General features: G+C 36.4%; 1 protein-coding gene across 1 annotated transcript in view; it reads left to right on the top strand.

The window, feature by feature from the left end:
* Window positions 1–13,974, top strand: part of MALRD1 (MAM and LDL receptor class A domain containing 1) — a 355,452-nt gene that overhangs the window by 158,695 nt on the left and 182,783 nt on the right. The gene's annotated exons all lie outside the window — the stretch shown is intronic.

Raw genomic sequence — 13,974 nt, 5'->3', positions numbered from 1 at the left:
CACTAATCAGGCTCTGCCCCCACTGGGGTGTTCATAACTTCCACTCTGAGGACGTGGAGCCCCTAATGAGATGCTGCAGCCTGTGTGGTACTCACTTCGTACTCATGTCATACCCTCAGGTTGGAAGATGCCCCTTAGAAGGGAAAGACTGAGATTCAACCAAAGAAAAAAAGCACTCATTCTAACTGAAGAAGTTTTGTGAAGCCTACTGAGTGCTCTATGAGGTTCAGTCCAATCTGGCTTGGAAGATTTTATCAAGTTGTCATTGTGTATATTGTTCCAGCAAAGCATGGGTCTAGATAGGGCGGACTCTCTCCGTTCCATTGTAAAGATTAAATCCTGCTTAGTTAGTTTTACTCTACAGCTGTTTCTTTGAGAGATAGAAATTTACTGTTACTCTAGGAACAAATACAATTATTTCCACTCTCTTTGATGTAATTTAACTCAAACGGTCATGATTTAGAAATAATAGGCTTTAAAGTTTAATGTAATACTAAAATGACCAAAAAACCCAACCCTACAATGAAGTACTCTCTGCAAATGGTGATGCTAAGGTTTGAACTGAATGCGTTAAGCATTGAGTCATCCTGCTGGCAAGAAGTATAGTACAGGTGGCGCTTTGAGGGTTCATGGAAGAGTATCAGAATATTGAGGGACTCCAATGGCAGGTCATCATGTGTTTAAAGAGATGACACAATGGACCTTGGTGTCAGTAATGAAGAGAGGAAAAACCAAGGGGTCGAGGCCCTGGGAGGAAGGTTGTGGGTTCCTTCCCCACATGATGTGCAGAACTGAACTCTTAAAAACAACTTGTTGAACTGGCAGCTTCATGTCACCCTGGAGCACTTCCTTCTGCCATTCATGAAGGCCAGGAGTCTGATTTCCATCTGCATAAGGATGACCATGCTAACAGTGAACACGGTTTGACGTAGGAACATGCTGGAAAATAAGAGTGACATGAGATGATTCTGTCATATGAATCCTTTATGGTGGGCCTTAATCTAATAGGGAAGGCATAAAAATAATGGGTGAAGCCAATCATAGAATAGATGGTGTAACGTGTACCGCTAAAATAAAACCAACAAAAGAATAAATGGAAAACAATTTGTTTAGAATGTATATTCAATTAAATGAGTTGAGCTAAGAGTTTGGCAATCTAGCTCATATTTCTGGAATTATGTTGATTGTTCCTTAACATACTTGTAACTAATTCCAGCACAACCAAAACTCAGAAAGAGGTATTACTGACTGTCCTACACAGAGAGATACCATACCGTGAGATTTGCCTTTTCACGTGGGACACTTCAAAAAAAAACAGAGCTAAAGTCACTTGCAGGGCTACAAGTAAAATATTGCAGGAAGACATTTGTTGCTTTTGTTAAATGGACAATTCACTATAACTTGCTTCTGTATCCAGAAACTTCTCCAATTATGTTGCATTTAAGTATTAACATTTGCTTTAAAAATCACATCGTTTCTTGCTGAGTCTTGAAATGGCCTTTATCAAAAGCGATAAAATTCTGAGCTGAGTTTGCTTGGCAGCCAGATTAACATCAGGTACCAGTGAAGTCCGGGTCTCTAGCTGACAAAAGGCTGGCTCTTTAAAATCGAATTGTCAAAGGGTTGAAAGAAAGAAAATAAAAAGGAAAATGCAGCAAAGGGAAGGAAGACAGTATTGCAACAGGGGGACCACTTTCCAAAAAGCATATTAATGGCTGACATGAATTATTTTGGGATTTGTCTTTTCAGATATTATAGCTGTACGTTTAATGACATCTTTAAAAGAACGGCTAGGGGCTATTTCCTCCCCGTGTCCTCTTCTGCCACGGGCCCTTTCCAAGACAGCGGTGATCTGCCCTTAAATAGCTATTAAATGACAGTGGGAAGTAAACCCCAGCCCTTTGTATTAGTTGTTAAAAAAGAGGCTTTTTCTTATTCTTAGCCTTTATAGTGGAGTTTTGGCTGTATATTTTGATTTTTTTAATCTCTCTTTGGTCTTTACCTGTTATTCATGATTTATCCCCCATTTCCTTCCACTGTCATTAGTGACTCACCCCTGGGGTGGGGGAAGAATGGCTTCTGGTGACTTTCAAGATACAATAGAAGTCAGTAGGTTATGGTAGATATACATAGTGCCTGTGCATACACTGTGTGTGTGTGTATGTGTACATGTATGTGTATCCCTTACGTATCTACGTGTATGTGTTAAGTCGTGGCTGACAAGTGTGGAATTGGAAGTAGGGTATGATTGTTCTTGGTGGGTTGTAGTGAATTGCAAGGGTAATGAAAAAAAAAACTGAATGATTCGGTGCCTCTTCTGTCTGTTGTATACAAAGAGCTGCATGTGTTGACTTGAGTTGCTTAGAACTGGAGAGGGAGGTAGGAGGGAAAGACCGCCAGCAGGTACTGGGTTCTGCTTCCTGACAGCACAGATGGACTTCACGTGGAGACCTCTGAGGTCCAGGGTTGTGCAGTGGGTGGTTGCAGGGTGACTCTTTGTCCTTCGAGTCTCCTTCTAGCCACAAGCTACCTGCTCATTCATTCGTCTTCCCTCCTCACCCAATCTCAAGGCACTAATCTAATCCTTGAGAATGATGTATATACATATATATACACATACACACACATATATACATATGTTATATACAAATATGAGTATGTATGATATATATACACACACATATACATATGTATATGTGTGTGTATATTTTTTCTTATTTTTAGTTTTCTTCATCTTACTCCCAAAACATCTCGCTGGGAAAAAAAAATAGGATAAATGATGATACTGTTTAAGTAATATGATTTATATTTTAGAAACAGATTTTTAATTTTCTGGTAACTTTAATGTTCATGTGTGAACGTATGTTGGTCAAATGTGAGTGTCTTCCATGTTAAGCATTGTGTTAGAAGCTTCAAATGTTTGATCTCCAATCCTTACAAAAGACTTCAAGGCAGGTAGGACAGTTTTCACTTTTCAGATGAGGAAAGTGAGGCTCATAGTTGTTAAAAAACATATCTAATAAGTAGAGAGCTGGGTTATTTTCATTACAGTCCACTGAGATCAAAATAAAATAAAGATAGATGAGTCAAATTTGAAAATAGTGAGATATTTAATTTAGTTTCTTTTATTTGTGTGTGTGCGAGTGTGTGTGTATGTGTGAATAGTGAGAGATTTTAGTTCATTTATCATTTACCATGTGGTTTCAGGGATGAGAAATACCTACAGAAAGCGACATGGTCCTCCTGTCCAAGTCTCATGGAAGATATCACTAATTGGTGACAATATTTACTGCTAAGTTTTGGAATTTTAGTCTTTGATAGATGAGAGGAAATTCTGGCACCTAAAATCTGTGGATAGAACTTTGTATCCTTTTCATCCTTTTCAATATGTTCCCCCTTTTCTAATTACCGTCGTCTTTTAGATACTCTGTGTGTGTGTGTGTGTGTGTGTGTGTGTCTGTGTGTGTGTCTGTGTCTGTGTCTGTGTCTGCAGCTTCTTTTTACTAACAAATGCAGCTATGAGGAATGTCTACAGCCAACATGTAGGTCAGTGTACGAGGGTTTGCTTAATTTTTACCGAGTGAGTTTTCCCTTGAACTACATTTTTATCACTCAGTTTCCTTTTGTTATACTCTAGTATCTCCATCTTTAATCCTTGGAACAAGGATATGAATAAATAAATGCAATAATTATTCCTTATTGCTGTCCTTAGTAAACTTCTTACCATTTATTGCCGAGTAATTAATCTGCCACTCATGGGCATTTGGGTCTCGGTGCTGTTGCCTGAGGCTTCAAGAGACACACACAGCTCTTGATGATATTAAACCTTAATGAGCCTGGCTCTCAGATTTTTTATATACATAATAAATTGAAAGGCTAAATCAAATCAAACTTTCATTTTTTAGTTTTTACCCTGGCACTTCAGCAGTTAAACTGTCCAGACAATAAATTATGGAGTCAGTGTTTTTATTACCTTTTTAAAGAGAAATATTGCATTTGGCTTAGCAGAGTCCTAAACCACCGCTTGCGTGCGGCCTCTTGTCAGTGTGTCCATCCAGTTCCAGGTGGTGGGCAGCGATTCGGGCGTTAGATTCAGAGAAGTCTGGGGCCAGTCTCTGCTCTATCCTTCTATGTCTTATTACGTGTTCACAGTCGCAAGTCTTCTAAGTACTCTGAGCCTCAATTTTCTTATTTATAAAATGGATTCATAGTAGGTACATTTTAGGTTGGTAGTCCTTTTTTTCAATGCGTCTTTTTATTTTACTAATATATTTTGAGATTAAAAGTTTGAATATATTTCACTTGTTTATTAAATACTAAGCAGTATTCCTATTTTGGTAAATCCAATGATTTATTCAAGCAGGAAATTTCTCTCCTTCTTTATCCACACCTAATATATACTTTTCTGGGTAGTAATACCCTTATATATTTAATTTTTGTGCTTACAATTAGACAGTATTGGTTTCCAGAGGATTTTAAATTGAAATTTTTACTTCTAATACTCTACTGCAAGATTCTTTATTCATATTTTATTTTAAAAAAATGTATATACCAGTGCCCCTTGGGAAGAAAGAATTGTACAAGGAACTTAACTTGAAGTTCGTCATTCCTTTGTACACGTTTGCTGTTTCGCACACATGTATTTGTTTTATTTTCCGTCTCACAATTTCCCACCCCGGAGGAAGAGAGCGACAGGACACTCTCACGAGTGACGCTGTGCCGAGGGACAGGCACAGTCACTCATGACTGACATTTTGCTCCAGACCTTGCTGCCTCCTCTTATTAGTCTTTCTGTCAGATGCCTCCAAAAGACTCCTCATTTTAATTTTTCCCCCTTGTTCCTCTGTGTTTGGCCATATGAATGTTTTTCTCCTTCAGGAACCAAATGTAGTGTGAAAGACAGTAGAAACAAGCCATCAAACACAAAGTAGGAAATCACCTTGAATATCATAGATTGGGAATTTTAATTGGGTTAGTGAGCCTTCTCTTTAAAGTGAGTAAAGACCTTGCAAGAATAATTCTGAATGTAACTTCGTCAGAATAATCAGCTCCATGGTCTGTCCTTTATTATAAATAATTCTTACTCCTTTTTATATCACCTAAGGTTTAAAACAATTATTGTCCGTCTCAGGGAATCATCTCTATAAATGTAATAACTTACTGTTTAGAGAACATATCTTTTAGTGAATTTTTAAATGTGTATCATGACAGGCTGTGCAATTTAAGCCTATTGAAACTAGTTTTTACCTATATGAGAGAAAGAATCTGAAATCCAATAGAAGTTTCATAGAGACGCTTTGAGACGAAGGTCAGCCAGTACTAACAATTCCATGCAACATCTTAAGTCACCAAGTTGAAATGAAGTATATATTCACTGATCAAACAAATGCCTTTTTAGTGCCGACACTAAGCCGGGCTCTGTTTTCGGCATGGGAGATCCAGAGGGGAATAAGATGGAGAAAGCTCTTGTCTTCATGGACTTTGAATTGTGATGGGGAAGACAGACAATGAAGAATTATTGAAATAATTGAAACATAAAGTGATACTGGAAAATGAGAAACAAAAGTACTATGTAAACATTAAAGCAAGGTGACGCGGATTGAGTTGGAATGGAGCCCACCCTGAGGGTCTCGGGAAGGCTTCTCCAAGGTGCCATTTGAAGAGCAAAGGACAATCACTAATGTTGTATTCCTGTAACTCCAGTAGTTGCTCTATTGATACGATCTGGTGTTTCTCCTCCAAACCGGCAATGTCAGAGGCCCCTGCCAACTGTTTGAAAAGGATATTGGTAGACTCTGGATGTTTTATAATAAGCACATTGTCAGATTGCACTCTTCATATTACATACACGTTTCGTATCAGCCATGTAGTGCACTTTTATTTCCTGCTCACCCAAATATGTAGACACCTTACTATAAGCGGGGCACTGTGCTAGGTACGGCTGATCGGAGTTTGCCCAGCATTCGATTCTGTTTATTTAATGGGGGAGATAGATATTTATCAAGTCTTGACACTAATGAAGAGCGTATATAATTGCGAGCGTGATAAGGGCTAAGAAGGAGAAAGAAGTACGTAGTGCTTTCACAGTCCCTGGCCGGGCGGTTTGACCTTGTCAGGGAGGTCAGTGAAGGCTGCCATGAGGAAGTGATGATTCCACTGAAGTGTGACTGGGGATTAACGAGGTAGAAATGGGGAAAGAAAAAGTGCATTTCATATAAATGTGCTGAGATGGCCAGGTCACTTCCAGTGGCCAGTGAACATGGAGAAAAAATGAACATCTGTGTAGAAAATGAGAAGACTCAACAGAAGGTCACGCACGGGGACTTTGTGACCATTCTGTAAACAGACAGGAGACCCACAGCGCAGGGGCTTCTCTAGTCCAGGTAAAGATGTGGCTCCTGACCCCACAGGAAGATCCTTGTCGGGTTTGCGGCTGCTCCAATATGGCAAAGACTCACACATATGTATATACAGAAATATATGTATCAGATCTGTGTGTGCCTATGAATGACAGAGAAACTGAATTTTCTATCTTGTACAGTGTAAATGAGGTTGTGATACTGTTCTTGGAAACCCTGGGAAATAGAAAGATTGGAATGGTTAAAAAAAATAAGTGATTTTAAGAAATTAGACAATTTTAGCTTTATTGATCTTTGTGCTTTACATTCAACTGCCTTCATCAGCTCAATGTCCCAGACTGGTTGCCTTCAATTTTAAAGAATATTATCAACAAATAAATGTTTTAGATTTAAAAGAACATTACTCTAGCAAAACATGAGGATATACTGCTTAAAATGCGTTCATGGAATGTACATCTAAAACCACACATGTCTATCCAGTGAGTATATTGGTTTAACCTTCAGAATCATTCTGTCAGGGCAGAGGACCTCCTATAAACACAAGAGCCCCTGACTGAGTACAGATTGTATTCCCAGTACAGTAGCTGTTTGCAAGGTATTTCTGTGGACATTCAAAACAGCCTACACTTGATTTCATCTTATTTTTGAAAATTCAACCTAGGGTTAAGCTATATATAAACTTTGAACATTGGAGTTTTAAAGAACATAAATTTGTAGTATTTAATTTTTCAAATACTTAATATTTAGATGATTTAAGAAATATATGTATTTGTGAGATACAGATATTATACTCAACTCTAGCCACTCCTTTCAATTTTTAAAAAGATACTTTAAAAACATTTCATCGTAGCTCTGGAGGGTTCTAATACCATGTAGCATCATTATTCAATATTTTAGTCTTGTCTGGAGGCAGAAGACAAACTAGTGATTAGGACCAAAGATGTATTAAATGACTTTCTGTTGTTATTAGTTAGGTTCAGAATGACTCCTGTATGACATTGCATCTTTTTAATGCATCACTTACGTACTTCAGTTCTTGTGAGCAGTGTGTTTATTGAACCATCTTTTACATTTAAAAAACTGGCGAAATTAAAAAATAATATAATAGCAAAAATAATTCATGAGCAGGCCAAACACAGAAATAAAGTTTTGTTTAATTGGAATATTTGGAAGCTGTGCTCTATTAGCTTAAGAATGAGTAAAGGTCAGTTAGTTCTTATAGTTACTTGTTTTTTCTGACTTTCTCAAACTTGATTTGATAATTTTTCATTACTCCGGAGAATTACATAAAAGATATTTTATACAAATATGTGAATTCATATATTTTAATTTATTTATTAAAACGTTTTATTTTAGAATAATTTTAGATTTATGTGATTGTTGTAAAGATTGTTCAGCCCCTGTATACCCCACACCCAAGTTCCCCCAATTATTAGTATCTTGCATTTGTTACAGTTAATAAACCAGTGTTACACATTATTAGTAACTGAAAGTCCACACTTTATTCAGATTTTCTGTTTTTCCCTAATAACATTTTTCTGTTGAAATAGTCGTGAGCCTTCTTGGTGTCAGTGACATTATTTTGTACATTTGTAATACTTTTAGACTGTTTTGCCACATTGTGCCTTCCTTCCTGGGATATTTCAGCCTTCTAAAGATTTTTTTTAATTGTGTACATTAAGGTTACTTTTGTGTTGTGAAATTCTATGGGTTTTGACAAGTGCTCAGTGTCTTACATTTACCGTTACAATGCTATCAAGAAAAGTTTCATGGCCTTAAAATAAAATCCCCTGTGCTTATTAATCTATTCAGGTCCCTTCCGACACTCTGAATCATCTCTATAGTTTTGGCTTTCCCAGAATGTGATGTCGATTGTCATGACAGTTGTATTCCAGAGGAGTATTTTGGAGTGAATGTAGTTCTTCTCACATTAAAGGTGCTATGAATATTGGCCAAGGAAGTGTGATTTGTTCTAGATGGTTTCATGGAGGAGTAAATGCTAAGCACTGCAGAAGGACAAGACCACAATTATTATGCTTGTATCTTTGTAGTTAACACAGATGTGATCTGTTGGCTAAGGTGTGTGTCCTGGAGTCACCATTTTTGTTTCACTTTGTTTTCTTTTGCGTTTGCTTTGTTTTCCTCAGAGGCCTGAACACTTTGTTCCACTGTTTTCTATATTTAATATTTTAATTGAGAGGACCCTGGTTACCAGCATAATTCTCATTCTGTGTAAGTAGACTGCTTCCTGTATCTTGAAACTTGAGGCATTTTCTTTTAAACTCCCAAGTTTGGAGATTTCTGCAGGGTGTGCCCTGATCTTAAAATCTTGAGCTGTTCTTAGGCTTAGAAATTTTCATTTATTATTCTTTCTTATTATTACTCTTCCTCAATCTAGTCTCCCCTTTATTCTAGACCTTTTGCATTTAAGTGTGGATTTTCTAAATCAAGCCACATCTCTTGTCATTTCACTCACAATGTTTAATTCTTTTCATTGTGCGTTTTTGCATTTTGTTAATAATAAGCATTATTACAATATTATATCAACGACCAATGTAGTTGCTCCATTAACATTACTTACTTTAATCCTCACACCAACACTATGACATAAACACATTTACTCTCCACTTTATAGATGAAATAACCGCCAGTAGGGGCAGGGCTCAGGGTTAGATCTGACAGTCTGACTTCAGAGCCTGCAGGCACATCATGGTGACACATACTGTGTTTTGAGATAATTCCATTTCATCTTTCATATCTCATGTTTGGCTTCTAGAAGTCTCAATTCTATAATTTAGTTCAGTTTTTTTTCCTGAAGTCAGTTTTTTAAAAATAGCCCTCAAACCTTTGTGTTCTCAAATGACCCATTCCAATTACTTCCGAAGATTTTTGGTAGTTTCTTAAAAAAAAAAAGATTTTATTTTTTAAGAGCAGTTTTAGGTTTACAACAACCTTCAGAGAAATGTACAGAGATTCCCCGTCCCCACACATGCATAGCCTCCCCGGTTAGCAGCATCACTCACCAAAATAATACATTTTTTACCAGGTATAAACCTACATGGGCACATCATAATCACTCAAGGTCCATAGTTTATTTTAGGGTTCACTGTTGGTGTTGTACTTTCCGTGGGTTTGAACAGAAGTTTAATGACACATAACCATCATAGAGAGTATTTCCACTGTCCTAAAAATCCTGAAATTCCCGTGTGCCCTGTCTGTTTATCTCTTCTCCCCCGCCCCCTGGCAACAACTGATCTTTTCTTTGCCTCTATAGTTTTGCCTTTTCTGGACTAGTTTTTTTTTTAACGTTTTTTATTGATTTATAATCATTTTACAATGTTGTGTCAAATTCCAGTGTAGAGCACAATTTTTCAATTATACACGAACATATATATATTCATTGTCACGTCTTTTTCTCTGTGAGCTACCATAAGATCTTGCATATTTCCCTGTGCTATACAGTATAAACTTGTTGTTTTTCTATTTTATATATATATTAGTATCTGCAAATCTCAAATTCCCAATTTATCTCTTCCCACTCCCTCCTCCCCTGGTAACCTGTAAGTTTGTTTTCTATGTCTGTGAGTCTGTTTTTTGTAAATAAGTTCTTCTTTTTTTTTAGATTCCACATATAAGTGATATCATACAGTATTTTTCTTTCTAGTTTTCAGTCTTTTGGATAAATGCCAAAGAGTGAGATTGTTGGATCATACAAGTATAATTCGTTTTGTAAAAAAAAAAAAACAACTGCCAGAACATCTCCCAGAGTAGCTGTGCGATTTGAGACTTCCTGTTGTTCCATTTCCTTACCAGCGTTTGATGTTGTCAGTGACCTGGGTTTTGGCCATTCTCCTGGATGTGCAGTGGTATCTCATTGTTGTTTTAATTTGCTTTTTTTCTAAAGACATATAATGTGGGGTATCTTTATATGCTTATTTGTCATTTGTGTATCTTTTTTGGTGAGGATGTCTGTTAAGGTCTTTAACCCATTTTTAAATCAGGTTGTTTGTTTCATTGTTGAGTTTCAATACTTCTTTGCATTTTTTGGATAACAGTCCTTTTTCAGATGTGTTTTCTACAAATATTTTCTCCCCATCTGTGACTTGTCTTTAATTCTTTTGATTTTGCCTTTTATGGGCTAGAAGTTTGTAATTTTAATAAAGCCCAGTTTACCAATTATTTCTTTTATGCATCGTGTCATTAGTGTTGTGTTGTATCTTAAAAAGCATCAGATCTGAGATCACCTCGGCTTTCCTCTATGTTACCTAACAGGGGCTTTACAGTTTCACATTTTACTTCTTGGTTTATGATCCATTTAGAATTAATTTTTGTTAGATTTAGTTTTGGGGATGCTACTATAAATGTTATTGTGCTTTTAATTTCAAATTCCACATGTTCAATGTTGGTCTGTAGGAGAGCAGTTGACTTTGTAGTTTAATTTTGTATCCGGCAATTTTGCTATAATTGCCTTTTATCTCCAGGAGTGTTTTTGGCAGTTCTTTTGTATTTCCTACATAGACAGCTTTGTCATCTGTGAACAAAGGCAGTGTTGTGTCTTCCTCCCCAGTCTGTATACCTTTGATTTTATTAGTCCTGGTTGCATTATTGTATTAGCAAGAACTTCCAGCATGATATTGATAGGAGTGGTGAGAGCGGACGTTCTTGCCCTATACTTAACCTCAGTGGGAAAGCGCCTAGTTTCTCAGCAGTAAGTACAACATTGTCTGTAGAGTTCTTTGTAGGTAGTAGTTACCAAGTTGAGAAAGTTACCCCTCTATTTCTAGTTTACTGTAGTTTTTATCATGAATGGGTGTTAGATTTTGCAAATGCTTTCTCTGCATCTTTTGATATGATTGTATGATTTTTTTTTTTTAGTTTGTTAATATGATGGATCACATCAATTGATTTTAAAATGTTGAACCAGCCTTGCATACCTGGGGTAAATCCCATGTGCTTTCAGTGTATAATTCTTTTCATACATCTTTTGGATTTAATTTGCCAATATTTTGTGAGGATTTTTACATCAAAATATATGAGAGATACTGGTCTGTAGTTTGCTTTTCTTGCAATGCCTTTGTCTGAATCTGGTATTAGAGTAAAGCAGGTTGGCTCATAAAATCAGTTAAGAATTATACTCTGTTTCTATGCTCTGAAAAAGATAGTAGGAAATTGGTATGATTTCTTCCTCAAATACTTGTTATAATTCAGCAATGAACATATCTGGGCATGGTGTTTCAGTTTTGAAAAGTTATTAATTATTGATTCAATTTCTTTAATAGATGTAGACTTATTCACATTATTTCTTCTTGTATGAGTTTTGGCAGACTGTGTTATTTACAGAACTGGTCCAGTTTCTTCTAGGTTATCCAATTTGTGGCCTTAGAATTGTTCTTACTTGGAGGAATATGGGAAAGGAAGTCCACTCAAATCTTCCCAGAAGAAGAAAATCTAGTGAATTAATTGATCTGCTCTTGATGGAGGAATAGAGATCAGAGATTGATACAGAGATACTAGAAACAGATTCAGAGTATGTCAGCTGTTTCAGTGGAGAAAAGACTTGTTGATCAGTTGGTTTTGGAAATACTGCTTCATAATTTGGGGGAAATTTGTATCTTCACCACAAACATATGAAACAAATTCCAAGTGACTATACTTTAATATGTATGTACAACTTGAAGTGGCTCTATCTTTTAACGACTTCTTACTGCCTTTCTTCCCATAAGTGGAAGAGAAGGACACAGGCATGATCTAGGAAGACAAACACACTGCAAAATCAAATATACAGTATATAAGATAAAGGATCAATATGTAGAGTACATGGGAAATAAATTCAAAATTGAGTAAAAAGGTTAAATTACAAGAAGAAAGGGTTTTTTTGAATTTTATAATTTAACCAATATCATATTAAGGTCTAATTTTTCCTGTTTATTAGTGTGTTTAGTTACTTTTCATTTGTTTATTGCCTTGGGTTCTTGAATTTAATGTCCGCATGAATGCAAGAGATATATCCTTGGACAGTGGCAAAGTCATGAGTCAGAAGTAAGATATTTTTCTCTTTCTCAGTTAAAGAATACATATCAGAATATCAAGCAAATAAATGAAGCAACCATGTATGCAGGACAAAAATTGGGGAATTGGTATATAACTACTTTTCTGTAGTTGCTCTGTTAATGTTTCTATAGTAATTTTACGGTAATTTACTCTTATGACTCTCTCCTCTATTAAATTATCACCATCCCAGAATAGGCTCCCTTTCTTCTCACCCTCTTATTCCTGGTGTCTGACTTAGTGTGTGGGAGCTGTGCAAGCATCAAGCGTTTGCTGTATAAATGGAGCCCTGGCTGGCTAAGTCAGTAGGTGACTAAATCTCCAGTACACATCTGGATGAATACTTTCGATAATTTTAGGGGATACAATTTGACATGTTATATCCCAAGTGGAATGATAGCAAATATATTAAAATAATATACTACAATCACCCGTCATTAGGTTGATCTGTGGTTGGTTTTCTAAAGACTTATCCCTCATTTCCTTTTCCTGCTGTATAAAATGATAATGAATACATTATTCGGATCTCATGTATTAGAAGGCCAGTTGTCAGAGGAAACAAATGGTTTGCATTTTACTGGTTAAAGTGATCACACAACCTTTGATTCGTTGAAAGCCCTTTTGGGGATTGGCGCAGTATATGAGTGGTTCTTTACCCTGCTGAAACCGATTCATAGGAAAAATTAGCAAAGTGAATTAAGTTTGTAAGTTAAGACAGACTTTTATCCTCATCCATGCCTGTTACATTGCCAAGTGTCAGACACCCTCTACTTTAATCTTTAATTTAACTAATCATTCCTTTGATTCCAAATCACTAAGACATTGCTGAGAGTCAAAGCCTAACCTTGAAGAAACTTTTCTTCCTTAGTCATTAGAAAGACTTGGAATTCCATTAATTAGGTGCGAATTTCCCATCCCCTTCAATGCAGAAGTTACACATGAGAGTCTCTGGGTGTAAAAATGTGTTTGTTGTTTCGGGGAGGATGTTGAAAGATCTGTCTGTGCACTGTCAGTTGTTTTGCAAAGTTAATTTTAGAGTAACTGATACAGAGTTCCTCTTTCTCTGTGTAATTCCACAGAAGATCTTCTTGGTTGATTGATCTGTGTCTCCCTCTGCATAACAGACTGTCAGCCATATTTATTAACATTAATTCTCCAAAAATATGAAACCATGAATGTGTAACTCCTTTGGATCCCCTCTGCAAGCACTTCTTTTTCCTTGAGTCTACATTTTTTTTGAAAAATCTATAAATTATATATTGTACAATTGTATGCTATAAATCGGTCGGGACATCTTGCTTGATTTTCCAGATGCCATTCCACTGAATATTCTCTCTTCCACTGTTTTGATTTATAAGCTTCAGAGACAATGCTTACTTTTGACTTCATCATGAAAACACAATACTGGATCCTGAAATACTAATTTTGGGGGGCTTAGCCATAAACATAATTCTCTGTGGATGTATTTCTCTTTCGCTGCTGTATAACCATCATCACAGTTTGTTAACCTCTAATTCCCAATAAGGGTTAGGCCCAGAGTAGCCAAGGGCAACACATACAATCCAAG

The sequence above is a fragment of the Vicugna pacos genome, chromosome 35 (genome assembly GCF_048564905.1).
Source record: "Vicugna pacos chromosome 35, VicPac4, whole genome shotgun sequence".
NCBI classification, from domain to species: domain Eukaryota; kingdom Metazoa; phylum Chordata; class Mammalia; order Artiodactyla; family Camelidae; genus Vicugna; species Vicugna pacos.
Note: the sequence above shows the minus strand (reverse complement) of the source record. Positions and strands in the feature narration are given on the sequence as shown.